Source organism: Saccostrea echinata, unplaced genomic scaffold (genome assembly GCF_033153115.1).
Source record: "Saccostrea echinata isolate AGI-Se365-2 ecotype Australia unplaced genomic scaffold, CSIRO_AGI_Sech_v1 ptg000001l, whole genome shotgun sequence".
NCBI lineage: Eukaryota > Metazoa > Mollusca > Bivalvia > Ostreida > Ostreidae > Saccostrea > Saccostrea echinata.
Genome location: NW_026889750.1, coordinates 39,912,739 through 39,927,556, shown reverse-complemented (window position 1 = coordinate 39,927,556; position 14,818 = coordinate 39,912,739). Strand labels below are relative to the sequence as shown.

The window sequence follows — 14,818 nt, the reverse complement described above, 5'->3', positions numbered from 1 at the left end:
GATTTTTGTGTGTTATAATTTTTAAAACAATGTTAAATAAAATACATATCAGATGTCAGGAGTGCAACACAATAATGTAACATAGGGTCACTTCAAAATCTAGTATTTTTCGTAAGAGAACTCGTATATAACAATTCTTTTTTGGCTTAGATTTAAAGAATTGACTTGAACGGACAAGAAAGTGAATTTTGAGGAATTTTATTGCTTCATATTTTTTTTTATATTAAAACTTTTCAAACCAGAATTGAAAAAATAATGTAAAATAACAATCAAAAAGCCAATTTTTTGTCACATGTGCAAGAGAAGATACCCATTCAAGGTCTAGATTTAATCATTTATACCCCTTTTACCATTTTAAAGCATAAAAAACTATAATTTCTTGTGATTATGTATTTTAGAAAGTCTTTTAAGGTGTAATGATATTTTCTTTTTTCAAAAGAAATTTTACTAATAAAAATTCTGAAACTTTTTAATCCAATTGTCTATTCTATTGCCACTTCAGGATTTTAAACTAGAATGCATTTGCAATATGATGATATAAGTGAAAAATATGTTATAAGTAGTTGAATTTTGCCAAAAAAATTCAGTTTGGTGGTCATTTTTTTTTTAATTCACCCATAACAAGCTGGACATACCCGCCGTATAAAGTCATCTACATGTGCGAAGCATTATCTATATTTAGAGATAACTTCATGCGTCGTGGGTATTTAAATGTCCTTCTCGATATAGGGAATAATTACGAGTTTCTGCAACACCCTCTTTAGGATAAAACACAATTTAGGGTCTAAATGATTTCAATTTCATCATTATGATAACTTATAATCTTTTCCCAAAGAGGTTGTGTTTGTCTTTGATTAACTGATCGAAGGATTCCATTCCCAAACGTATTAAACCCAGAAAATTTGTTGACAATCAAAACAAAAAAAAGTTATAATTCCATTTCCCAAATGTGAAAAACACCTATTTTGTGGTGGTGATGGCGGGTCCTTGTTTTTAAGGGGGGGGGGGGTCCAAAGTCATTTTTTTATTTGCTTCAGTATACAGTATATACTTTTAATGACTCTGCAAATTCAAGAGGGAGGTCCGGACCCCTCCCCCTTCTAGATCCGCACATGAGGAAGTAGTGAGTACTGAACGCTTCCTGTTGCCATTTACCAATTAACAATTATAATGCAGGTTATGTCCCTTCAACAGCGGTACAAGTTAATATTCGTATATAAATATAGCCCTTTCCGACCGAGCATGAAGTGCAAGGTCGATATGCTTCTCAGTGAAGTCGATATATCTATGGATTGACCGAATGAAAGGGCTACATCTGTTACATGACTTTTTACGATTGACAAAACAGAATTTGAAACTATAGGAACAAGCCACAAGTTTTCTCTCGTCTCTTTTTTAACACACAGAGACCAAAGATCATAATAATAAGCTGGGCCGGGTTTCACAAAAGTATCGTATGATTTGTTCAAAGATAGATCTTACGATCATCTTAAGATGTGACTTATGACGATCATAAGATATGCCCCTGCCGTTTCACAAAACTATCTTAAATATAAAAAATCTTAAGACAAGTCGTAAGACAAATCTTTCGCTTCGATATTTAAATTAAAAAAAAACAAGAGGCCCATGGGCCACATCGCTCACCTGAGCACATTGGCTAGGCAAAAGCACAAATCAGTTCAGTATTGAAAAGATTACTGGGGGGGGGGGGGTCATGAATTCTCAACAACCTGATGATGCTTCCATGTCAACAAATGGCTTTGTTGTACTTGAGAAGTTTTTAAAAAAAATTTCCCATATATTCCTTTGTAAAAAATTGATCCCCCATTGTGGCTCCTCCCTATCCCAGGGGTCATCATTTGAACAAATTTGAATCAACACTACCTGAGGATGCTTCCATATCAATATGACTAAACATAGCTTTTCTGAACTTGAGAAGAAATATTTTTTCTATAAGTTCTTATGTAAAACTTTCAATCCCCCATTGGGCCCCACCCTACCCCTGGGGGTCATCATTTGAACAAAATTGAATCAAAATGACTAATCATGGTTTGCAGTTCTTCAGAAGAAGATATTTTCCTATATATTTCTATTTAAGACTTTGATCCTCCATTGTGGCCCCACCCTATCCACGGGAGTCATGATTTGAACAAAATAGAATCTACACTACCTGAGGATGCTTCCAAATAAATATGATCAATCAGGGCTTTGCTGTTCCTGAGCAGAAGATTTTTTAAATTTTTCCTATACATTTCTATGTAAAACTTTGATCCTCCATTGTGGCTCCGCCCTACCCCGGGGGTCAAGATTTGAATAAATTTGAATCTGCACTACCTGAGGATGCTTCCGTATAAATATGACAAATCTGGGCTTTGCTGTTCCTGAGAAGAAGATATTTCCTATACATTTCTATGTAAAACTTTGATAGTCCATTGCGGCCCCGCCCTACCCCCGGGGGTCATTGTTTGAACAAACCTGAATCTACACTACCTGAGGATGCTTCCATATAAATATGACTCTTAAGAAGATTTTTTAAGATTTTTCCTATATATTTGTGTAAAACTTTGATCCTCCATTTTGGCCCCACCCTACCCCCCCCCCCCCCCGGGGTCATGATTTGAACAAACTTGAATCTACACTACCTGAGGATGCTTCCATATAAATATGACTCATCATGGCTTTGCTGTTCTTGAGAAGAAGATTTTAAAAGATTTTTCCTATATATTTCTATGTAAAAATTTGATCCTCCATTGTGGCCCCGCCCTACCCCCGGGGGTCATGATTTGAACAAACTTGAATGTACACTACCTGAGGATGCTTCCACATGAGTTTCATCTTTCCTCGCCCTGTGGTTCTTGAGAAGAAGATTTTTAAATGATGCCATTATTTTTTCACTAATTCTTAATTATCTCCCCTTGAAAGAGGGTGTGGCCCTTCATTTGAACAAACTTGTATCCCCTTTACCCAAGGATACTTTGTGCCAAGTTTGGTTGAAATTGGCTCAGTGGTTCTTGAGAAGAAGTCGAAAATGTGAAAAGTTTACAGACAGACAGACGGACAGACAGACGGACGCCGGACAAAATGTGATCAGAAAAGCTCACTTGAGCTTTCAGCTCAGGTGAGCTAAAAACCATGTTTGCTCAAAGTTTAGTGGTATATCTTTAATTTCCTTTTAAGTATTGAAATAATGGTGTGTCTCAAATATTTCTTCTGCAGTTATAGTAATACTCTCGGAAAAACGACATTTTATTGCATCAACTTCATTGTATTTGGGGGGGGGGGGGGGGGGGGCAGAATAGCTAAATTTGAATAAATTTCGGTACAACAAATTTATTGAATGAAATTTGCTTAAATGTCTTTTTGCTCAGAAAATAGTAGTTGCTAACAAAATGTTTTTGTTACTACATGTACTTTTAATTAAATCCATGCACTATTGCATTTTGTGCCTATGTAAATAATGAATGATTTTCCACTATATTCAGCTGAAACACCAAATCGAGTTCAAAGTCCCCAGGTTCGTTCATAAAAATCTATGAAGGTATCTCTGAAACGGATAGATAATTGAAGGAAAATAAACAAGCCTCTAAAAAATTTAAAATAGTCTTTGAAAAGGCAAAAATTTAAAACTATAAAAATGTGGCACCAGGTGGATTCGAACCCCCGACTTTAAAAAGATAATATCTACGATATAATAGTCAGCGCATATATCAACTGAGCTATTCTGACTATAAGATTAACTCGTATAAATTTGAAACAGATTGTAAAAATCAGGTTTCCTTATTTTGTGTAGGTTTTTTGTGAATTTTGACCCTAGGGCAGGGGTGCCCCTAAAAAAAAATCCTATCTTAAATTATTCCTTACATTCCAACCTATCAAAATTTTATTTAGGGGCAGGCCTGCCCCAAAGGACTTCTAGGCCAAAATTCATGCAAAAATCAACGCTTTAACGGACAAAATTTTTTTAAAAAGTGGAAAGTTACTAGTAATAGATGGACTAATAGACATATAGACATACATCAAGCACGGGTGATCAGAAAAGCTTACTTGACAGCTGATGAGATGAAAATGGCAGTGTGTAAAAGAAACATTCTTCTTATTTCACAGTTAATATTTTATTCAGTTAAATTTTTTACAGTTATGAGTACTACCACAAAATTGCTAAATTTAATCAAATAAGGTAAAAAAAAAGAAGAAGTTCGGTATGGAGAGATACAGTCTGTACTAGAGTACCGTTTTGTGGAGTCCATTACGATGAAAGTCAATACTTGAGTACTGTTTTGTAAAATTCATGAAGTCGAGCTGTTAGTCAGTACTTGAGAACTGTTTCAATAAAGAACTCCATCCTCGGCTAATAGTCCAGTAACACAAGTGGCATTAGTACTGATTTTTCCAGTTGGTAGAATTGTAGGTAACTGAAAGGTATCCTTCCAACAAGTGTCAGCAATCTACACTATGTCACAATCCCTCTCTAAAAGAAAAAGTCATAATTCATTTTGAGTTGAATCAACTGTGTAGTACAAACATTTACCTTTCTTCAGGTCTGGACGATTTCCAAATATGGAAGTCAAGATCGATAACTGAAAGTTGCTATAAATATACATCATATACACGTAAATATTTCTCCGCCAAATCAGAAAACAGCATTTTTACTCACCCCAAAACATATTTCAAAGGAACAAAAAGAGAACACGTGCTTTTGTTTTTTTTCATCAGAAAGATTTTTTTGACAAAAAATCTTTAGAAGTAAGATGAAAAGTTTGGAAGAATAAGGTATTCCCCACATATTTACCGTGAACAAACTTGACATTTTCATCTTGGAAAAGAAAAAAAAAATTAATGCATGTAACAATGCGATCGTTTACGGAAGAATAGATCACATTGTCAAGCTATTATCAAGTACAATTATAACATTTACCAGAACATACTCTTCGTTGGTAAATATAATTTTGCTTTGACGTCCGATTTTCATCAATAACGCGTAGTTTCCATGCGTATAGATATAGAGTATTCATCGTTTGGATTACATGTCATTTTAGAATAACACGGGTTTCATAAGCGCCGAAAACCATGTTATATACGCTTTAAATGGACATAAGGAAAGGTGTAAAACGAGGAGAAAAGGGAATGCAGATGAATGCTTTTTATCACCGTATCTTACCTCGCATACCAGAAACTGCATGGACGATTTTGTAATAAGCACTCAGGAAATAATTACATGTAAGACTGTTATATTCCCATACAAAAACATTTTCATGTCAGGTTCTAAAAACTGAAAATCTGCCGTATTTACATTAAATTTCTTAGCACAAGTTAAACTTTTGGGATTGCTACCTCGTAGTGACAAATTTTTAATCCCACTTAGAATTTATTCTAAGCTTTCAAGTCGCGTTTGTTCACGGTAGAATTGTCAAATATACTATATCATTCGTAAATGTGCATAAAGTTTACAAAAAGTTTGTTCTAAAAAATCTTTTGAGCAAAAAACTTTAAAACCACGTGTTTTATTTATTTGCTCATGGGTTTGTCTAAATGCTGTTATCTGATTGGTCAGAAGGATTTGCACCTTCTTTATTTTGTGTATTTATAGCAATTCACGGTTATCGTTCTTGACTTCTATACTTGGAAATCGTATAGACCTGTTCTTTAATGCATATATTTCTTCTTTTATTTTCTGGTATCAGTTGTCTGATTGTTAAAACACTTTTCTGATTGGAAATTCTATAAGAAGAGGCCCATGGGGCACAATGCTACCTGAGTCAATATACCTTGTCGTTCTTCATCAGCAGATTACTAATATTAATGGCTTTGTTATTCTTGAGATGTTGGAAGACTTTTTCAAATATATTCTTATGTACAACTTTGATCCCTCGTTTTGGCCCCAACCATAGCCCTGAGGGTCATGATTTGGACAAATTTAAATCTTACACTATCTGAAGATGCTTCCATATCACCCAAGACTAATTATAGCTTTGTTGTTCTTGAGAAAAGATTTTTAAAGATTTTTCCTATGTAGTCCTACGTAAAACTTTATCATTATGGCCCACCCTACCCTGGGGATCATGATTTTAACAATTTGAATCTATACTTCCTGAAGATGCTTCCATATCATTATGACTAATCATGGCTTTGTTGTTCCTGAAAAGAAGATTTTCCCTATATATTCCAGTGTAAAACTTTAAATCTTTATTGCATGAATGATGGACAGACAAGATACATGTAAGACACACAGAATCAAATATAATACTCGAAAGGGCCCCAAGATACAGTCTTAAAGGCGGAGATTTTAAGCACGACCTTCAAAAATACCTGGTCTGTGTACCCCTGTCAATCAAGTGCATTAAGGTCCATCATTAGGTGCTAAAACTTGATTGACATTTACTTACTAGTCCCCATGTTTACCCTATACACTTTGTTTGGCAGTCATGGTGACCTTTGGTCCTTTGACATTTTCCGCATATGGAGATGTATTACTATGATTACTATTGGAAATTTTTAGCTTGATAATAACTTTTAGTATTTGAAATAACTTTAATTTTCTTCATGATAATATATCAAACTTTGGTATAATAACTTTATTTTTTCAAAATAAATTTACATTTACAGTATAATCGATTCAGTATTCAAACCTGAATTGAGAAAACATTAATTGGGATATGCTAAAAATATCCATTACATATGTATAGTGGAAATGTCATGTAATTAAATTTAAAGTTTCTAATCATGACTACCTTGTAATTTTGCTTTATATTTTAGATAAGACTTTAGAAGCAACTCTTTCTTTGAGCATGTTTAGATGTTTTGACATGGTGACAAAAATTAGGATATACATTGTACCTTTATCTTCAAAAAATGCAGCCAACAGCTCTATTTTTATAAATTATAGATGAACTCCCAGGTATGAACGTATAAAGTCTGAAAATTCAGTACCTATTTTCCCTATACACATAATTGAGGGTTTTTTCTATGTACACAACAGTGCCACATAGAGCTTGTTACTGGAATGATCTTTTTTTCTTTTTTTTCTTTTTTTTTTAACACAAATACTAGCAATGCCATCTAAAACTCTCTTTTTTTATTATGTGAATCCAAACTTAAAAAACCAAAAGTTTGACTTCTTGGGTATTTTATTGTGTATTAAATAACGGTATTAGGAAACAAATGACCACAGGTACACTGCTAGCACTCAAGACATTTACACTTGTACAAAATAAGCCCCTCCCTCACCGGGAATTTACCACCCAGGAAAAATCTCTACCTTTAAAAGTAATAACTTTGATAACGATGGGACAATGAATGCAAAACTCAAACCTCAAATGTAAGTCATTAATATCACAAGACATGCCAAAAAATCAACATATTTACAAGCACATGGTGGTCCCCCCCTCCCAATCATGATTTGAACAAACTTGAATCAACACTATCTCACAAAATCTTCACATTTCATCTGTCTGGCCCAGTGGTGCTTGAGATTTAAAATGTTGCAACCCAATTTTCGTCATTTCTGAATTATCCCCCCTTGGAAATGTTTATGACTCTTTGTTTAAACAAATCAGTTTCTCAGTATATGATAAGTATATCAAAAGGGTAGTTGTATAAATGACAAAATTGCAATCAGATCATCACTTGGACTAAAAAGTGAAACAAAAAGATCAAGTGATCACTCAATCTTTTAATTTGACCTATCATAAGTTTGTTTAAAAGTGGTGCTGACTTACCTGACTCACTTGTCCTAAATTAAAGTACACATATGTTAATGCTAATATTTGTGTCCAGTAGCCTTTTCTAGGGGGCACATTGGTAAAAGAATCAATTGTTTGCTGAATTCTTCTTTTCTGAAAGAAAACAGCTGGCAATGTTTCATATGAACAGTAAGAGCCAGGCCTAATGTAATGGTAATGCATTTTTACCAAATTACCATAAAGAAATAAGACTTATTGTGTGAAAGATTCATATTAAAGTTGCAATTAATTCTCTTTTAATACAATACTTCCAAAAAATATTAGAAATGACCATTAAAAATTTAAAAAGCATTTCAATTACATTTTGGATTTTAATTTTGTTTTTTTAATCACAGAATGTGGAAATCAATGTCACAAAAAGTGATTTTTTGTTATCAATATTTTTGTATTCTTACAACTAAGGTTCCGGACAGAAGAAGGAAAGTGTATATTACCCTCTTATGCAAAAAGCAAAAGGGAGATAGGAAGAAGGAGAAGTGTAACAAACTCTTAATAATTTAGGCCTTAAGTCTACCATTTAAGAACAAAAACTACACTCTTCTGTTGCCTCTTACATCACGAACCTAATGGGCTGAGGATCTATTCTCTAAACCCTTGAAACCCAAGGGGCTAAACCTATTAAATACAAAGGGGCTAACTTAAAAGACAACCCTCTAACCCAATCCTCCTAACACAAAATGGTGACCCCACAAGCTAAATAGACCAACCTCCTACCGCCCTCTCCTAACACAAAATGACGTCAAGAAGCTTAACCAATCAAATGACAAGAAATTTAACCAATCAAATAGAAAAGACTAACTTAAAATACCTCCCTCTAACCCAAACCTGCTAACAGAAAATGATGACCCCACAAGCTAAATAGACCAACCTCCCACCGCCCTCTCCTAACACAAAATGATGACAAAAAGCTTAACCAATCAAATGCAAAGAACTTTAACCAATCAAATACAAACAGAATAACTAAAAAGACCCTCTTCTAACCAAACCCTCCTAACACCTAAAGGGAAGAATTTTCTGTGAGGTTGTACTTTTAAGCACACACCAACTTAAAGTCCAGCCTCTCAGAAAATTCAGAGCCTAAGTCTACCCCTTAAACTACACCCTTCTGTCGCCTCTTACGACAAGCCCCTATTGGGCTGATGATCTATTCTCTAAGTTCCGGATCCACAAGGAGCTTAACCAATCAAATACAAGGAGACTAAATTAAAATACCTCCCTCTAACCCAAACCTTCTAACAGAAAATGATGACCCCACAAGCTAAATAGACCAACCTCCCACCGCCCTCTCCTAACACAAAATGACGACAAGAAGTTTAACCAATCAAATAGAAAAGACTAACTTAAAATACCTCCCTCTAACCCAAACCTCCTAACAGAAAATGATGACCCCACAAGCTAAATAGACCAACTCCCACCGCCCTCTCCTAACACAAAATGACGTCAAGAAGCTTAACCAATCAAATGAAAAGAACTTTAACCAATCAAATAGAAAAGACTAACTTAAAATACCTCCCTCTAACCCAAACCTCCTAACAGAAAATGATGACCCCACAAGCTAAATAGACCAACCTCCCACCGCCCTCTCCTAACACAAAATGACGTCAAGAAGCTTAACCAATCAACTGAAAAGAACTTTAACCAATCAAATAGAAAAGACTAACTTAAAATACCTCCCTCTAACCCAAACCTCCTAACAGAAAATGATGACCCCACAAGCTAAATAGACCAACCTCCCACCGCCCTCTCCTAACATAAAATGACGTCAAGAACCTTAACCAATCAAATGAAAAGAACTTTAACCAATCAAATAGAAAAGACTAACTTAAAATACCTCCCTCTAACCCAAACCTCCTAACAGAAAATGATGACCCCACAAGCTAAATAGACCAACCTCCCACCGCCCTCTCCTAACACAAAATGACGTCAAGAAGCTTAACCAATCAAATGAAAAGAACTTTAACCAATCAAATAGAAAAGACTAACTTAAAATACCTCCCTCTAACCCAAACCTCCTAACAGAAAATGATGACCCCACAAGCTAAATAGACCAACCTCCCACCGCCCTCTCCTAACACAAATGATGACAAGAAGCTTAACCAATCAAATGAAAAGAACTTTAACCAATCAAATAGAAAAGACTAACTTAAAATACCTCCCTCTAACCCAAACCTCCTAACAGAAAATGATGACCCCACAAGCTAAATAGACCAACCTCCCACCGCCCTCTCCTAACACAAAATGACGTCAAGAAGCTTAACCAATCAAATGCAAAGAACTTTAACCAATCAAATACAAACAGAATAACTAAAAAGACCCTCTTCTAACCAAACCCTCCTAACACCTAAAGGGAAGAATTTTCTGTGAGGTTGTACTTTTAAGCACACACCAACTTAAAGTCCAGCCTCTCAGAAAATTCAGAGCCTAAGTCTACCCCTTAAACTACACCCTTCTGTCGCCTCTTACGACAAGCCCCTATTGGGCTGATGATCTATTCTCTAAGTTCCGGATCCACAAGGAGCTTAACCAATCAAATACAAGGAGACTAAATTAAAATACCTCCCTCTAACCCAAACCTTCTAACAGAAAATGATGACCCCACAAGCTAAATAGACCAACCTCCCACCGCCCTCTCCTAACACAAAATGACGACAAGAAGTTTAACCAATCAAATAGAAAAGACTAACTTAAAATACCTCCCTCTAACCCAAACCTCCTAACAGAAAATGATGACCCCACAAGCTAAATAGACCAACTCCCACCGCCCTCTCCTAACACAAAATGACGTCAAGAAGCTTAACCAATCAAATGAAAAGAACTTTAACCAATCAAATAGAAAAGACTAACTTAAAATACCTCCCTCTAACCCAAACCTCCTAACAGAAAATGATGACCCCACAAGCTAAATAGACCAACCTCCCACCGCCCTCTCCTAACACAAAATGACGTCAAGAAGCTTAACCAATCAACTGAAAAGAACTTTAACCAATCAAATAGAAACGACTAACTTAAAATACCTCCCTCTAACCCAAACCTCCTAACAGAAAATGATGACCCCACAAGCTAAATAGACCAACCTCCCACCGCCCTCTCCTAACATAAAATGACGTCAAGAACCTTAACCAATCAAATGAAAAGAACTTTAACCAATCAAATAGAAAAGACTAACTTAAAATACCTCCCTCTAACCCAAACCTCCTAACAGAAAATGATGACCCCACAAGCTAAATAGACCAACCTCCCACCGCCCTCTCCTAACACAAAATGACGTCAAGAAGCTTAACCAATCAAATGAAAAGAACTTTAACCAATCAAATAGAAAAGACTAACTTAAAATACCTCCCTCTAACCCAAACCTCCTAACAGAAAATGATGACCCCACAAGCTAAATAGACCAACCTCCCACCGCCCTCTCCTAACACAAAATGACGTCAAGAACCTTAACCAATCAAATGAAAAGAACTTTAACCAATCAAATAGAAAAGATTAACTTAAAATACCTCCCTCTAACCCAAACCTCCTAACAGAAAATGATGACCCCACAAGCTAAATAGACCAACCTCCCACCGCCCTCTCCTAACACAAAATGACGTCAAGAAACTTTACCAATCAAATGAAAAGAACTTTAACCAATCAAATAGAAAAGACTAACTTAAAATACCTCCCTCTAACCCAAACCTCCTAACAGAAAATGATGACCCCACAAGCTAAATAGACCAACCTCCCACCGCCCTCTCCTAACACAAATGATGACAAGAAGCTTAACCAATCAAATGAAAAGAACTTTAACCAATCAAATAGAAAAGACTAACTTAAAATACCTCCCTCTAACCCAAACCTCCTAACAGAAAATGATGACCCCACAAGCTAAATAGACCAACCTCCCACCGCCCTCTCCTAACACAAAATGACGTCAAGAAGCTTAACCAATCAAATGCAAAGAACTTTAACCAATCAAATACAAACAGAATAACTAAAAAGACCCTCTTCTAACCAAACCCTCCTAACACCTAAAGGGAAGAATTTTCTGTGAGGTTGTACTTTTAAGCACACACCAACTTAAAGTCCAGCCTCTCAGAAAATTCAGAGCCTAAGTCTACCCCTTAAACTACACCCTTCTGTCGCCTCTTACGACAAGCCCCTATTGGGCTGAGGATCTATTCTCTAAGTTCCCGATCCACAAGGAGCTTAACCAATCAAATACAAGGAGACTAACTTAAAATACCTCCCTCTAACCCAAACCATCTAACAGAAAATGATGACCCTACAAGCTAAATAGACCAACCTCCCACCGCCCTCTCCTAACACAAAATGACGACAAGAAGTTTAACCAATCAAATAGAAAAGACTTACTTAAAATACCTCCCTCTAACCCAAACCTTCTAACAGAAAATGATGATCCCACATGCTAAAATAGACCAACCTCCCACCGCCCTCTCCTAACATAAAATGACGTCAAGAAGTTTAACCAATCAAATGAAAAGAACTTTAACCAATCAAATAGAAAAGACTAACTTAAAATACCTCCCTCTAACCCAAACCTCCTAACAGAAAATGATGACCCCACAAGCTAAATAGACCAACCTCCCACCGCCCTCTCTTAACACAAAATGACGTCAAGAAGCTTAACCAATCAACTAAAAAGAACTTTAACCAATCAAATAGAAAAGACTAACTTAAAATACCTCCCTCTAACCCAAACCTCCTAACAGAAAATGATGACCCCACAAGCTAAATACACCAACCTCCCACCGCCCTCTCCTAACACAAAATGACGTCAAGAAGCTTAACCAATCAAATGAAAAGAACTTTAACCAATCAAATAGAAAAGACTAACTTAAAATACCTCCCTCTAACCCAAACCTCCTAACAGAAAATGATGATCCCACAAGCTAAATAGACCAACCTCCCACCGCCCTCTCCTAACACAAAATGACGTTAAGAAGCTTAACCAATCAAATGAAAAGAACTCTAACCAATCAAATAGAAAAGACTAACTTAAAATACCTCCCTCTAACCCAAACCTCCTAACAGAAAATGATGACCCCACAAGCTAAATAGACCAACCTCCCACCGCCCTCTCCTAACACAAAATGACGTCAAGAACCTTAACCAATCAACTGAAAAGAACTTTAACCAATCAAATAGAAAAGACTTACTTAAAATACCTCCCTCTAACCCAAACCTCCTAACAGAAAATGATGACCCCACAAGCTAAATAGACCAACCTCCCACCGCCCTCTCCTAACACAAAATGACGTCAAGAAGCTTAACCAATCAAATGAAAAGAACTTTAACCAATCAAATAGAAAAGACTAACTTAAAATACCTCCCTCTAACCCAAACCTCCTAACAGAAAATGATGACCCCACAAGCTAAATAGACCAACCTCCCACCGCCCTCTCCTAACACAAATGATGACAAGAAGCTTAACCAATCAAATGAAAAGAACTTTAACCAATCAAATAGAAAAGACTAACTTAAAATACCTCCCTCTAACCCAAACCTCCTAACAGAAAATGATGACCCCACAAGCTAAATAGACCAACCTCCCACCGCCCTCTCCTAACACAAAATGACGTCAAGAAGCTTAACCAATCAAATGCAAAGAACTTTAACCAATCAAATACAAACAGAATAACTAAAAAGACCCTCTTCTAACCAAACCCTCCTAACACCTAAAGGGAAGAATTTTCTGTGAGGTTGTACTTTTAAGCACACACCAACTTAAAGTCCAGCCTCTCAGAAAATTCAGAGCCTAAGTCTACCCCTTAAACTACACCCTTCTGTCGCCTCTTACGACAAGCCCCTATTGGGCTGAGGATCTATTCTCTAAGTTCCCGATCCACAAGGAGCTTAACCAATCAAATACAAGGAGACTAACTTAAAATACCTCCCTCTAACCCAAACCTTCTAACAGAAAATGATGACCCCACAAGCTAAATAGACCAACCTCCCACCGCCCTCTCCTAACACAAAATGACGACAAGAAGTTTAACCAATCAAATAGAAAAGACTAACTTAAAATACCTCCCTCTAACCCAAACCTTCTAACAGAAAATGATGATCCCACAAGCTAAAATAGACCAACCTCCCCCCGCCCTCTCCTAACACAAAATGACGTCAAGAAGTTTAACCAATCAAATGAAAAGAACTTTAACCAATCAAATAGAAAAGACTAACTTAAAATACCTCCCTCTAACCCAAACCTCCTAACAGAAAATGATGACCCCACAAGCTAAATAGACCAACCTCCCACCGCCCTCTCCTAACACAAAATGACGTCAAGAAGCTTAACCAATCAACTGAAAAGAACTTTAACCAATCAAATAGAAAAGACTCACTTAAAATACCTCCCTCTAACCCAAACCTCCTAACAGAAAATGATGACCCCACAAGCTAAATAGACCAACCTCCCACCGCCCTCTCCTAACATAAAATGACGTCAAGAACCTTAACCAATCAAATGAAAAGAACTTTAACCAATCAAATAGAAAAGATTAACTTAAAATACCTCCCTCTAACCCAAACCTCCTAACAGAAAATGATGACCCCACAAGCTAAATAGACCAACCTCCCACCGCCCTCTCCTAACACAAAATGACGTCAAGAAGCTTAACCAATCAAATGAAAAGAACTTTAACCAATCAAATAGAAAAGATTAACTTAAAATACCTCCCTCTAACCCAAACCTCCTAACAGAAAATGATGACCCCACAAGCTAAATAGACCAACCTCCCACCGCCCTCTCCTAACACAAAATGACGTCAAGAAACTTTACCAATCAAATGAAAAGAACTTTAACCAATCAAATAGAAAAGACTAACTTAAAATACCTCCCTCTAACCCAAACCTGCTAACAGAAAATGATGACCCCACAAGCTAAATAGACCAACCTCCCACCGCCCTCTCCTAACACAAATGATGACAAGAAGCTTAACCAATCAAATGAAAAGAACTTTAACCAATCAAATAGAAAAGACTAACTTAAAATACCTCCCTCTAACCCAAACCTGCTAACAGAAAATGATGACCCCACAAGCTAAATAGACCAACCTCCCACCGCCCTCTCCTAACACAAA

The 14,818-nt window shown here is 36.4% G+C and overlaps 2 long non-coding RNA genes across 3 annotated transcripts in view; both read right to left on the bottom strand.

Annotated features, from left to right (window-relative positions):
• Positions 1-14,818, bottom strand: part of LOC133179387 (uncharacterized) — a 276,577-nt gene that overhangs the window by 155,852 nt on the left and 105,907 nt on the right. The gene's annotated exons all lie outside the window — the stretch shown is intronic.
• LOC133179358 (uncharacterized) overlaps positions 4,109-14,818 on the bottom strand; it is an 81,891-nt gene continuing 71,181 nt past the window's right edge. For both annotated transcript variants that reach the window (XR_009720101.1, XR_009720106.1), the window contains 2 exons: positions 7,716-7,832; positions 4,109-4,468 (listed from right to left, as the gene is read on the bottom strand). This is a non-coding gene — a long non-coding RNA (uncharacterized LOC133179358). The remainder of the gene's footprint in view (positions 4,469-7,715; positions 7,833-14,818) is intronic.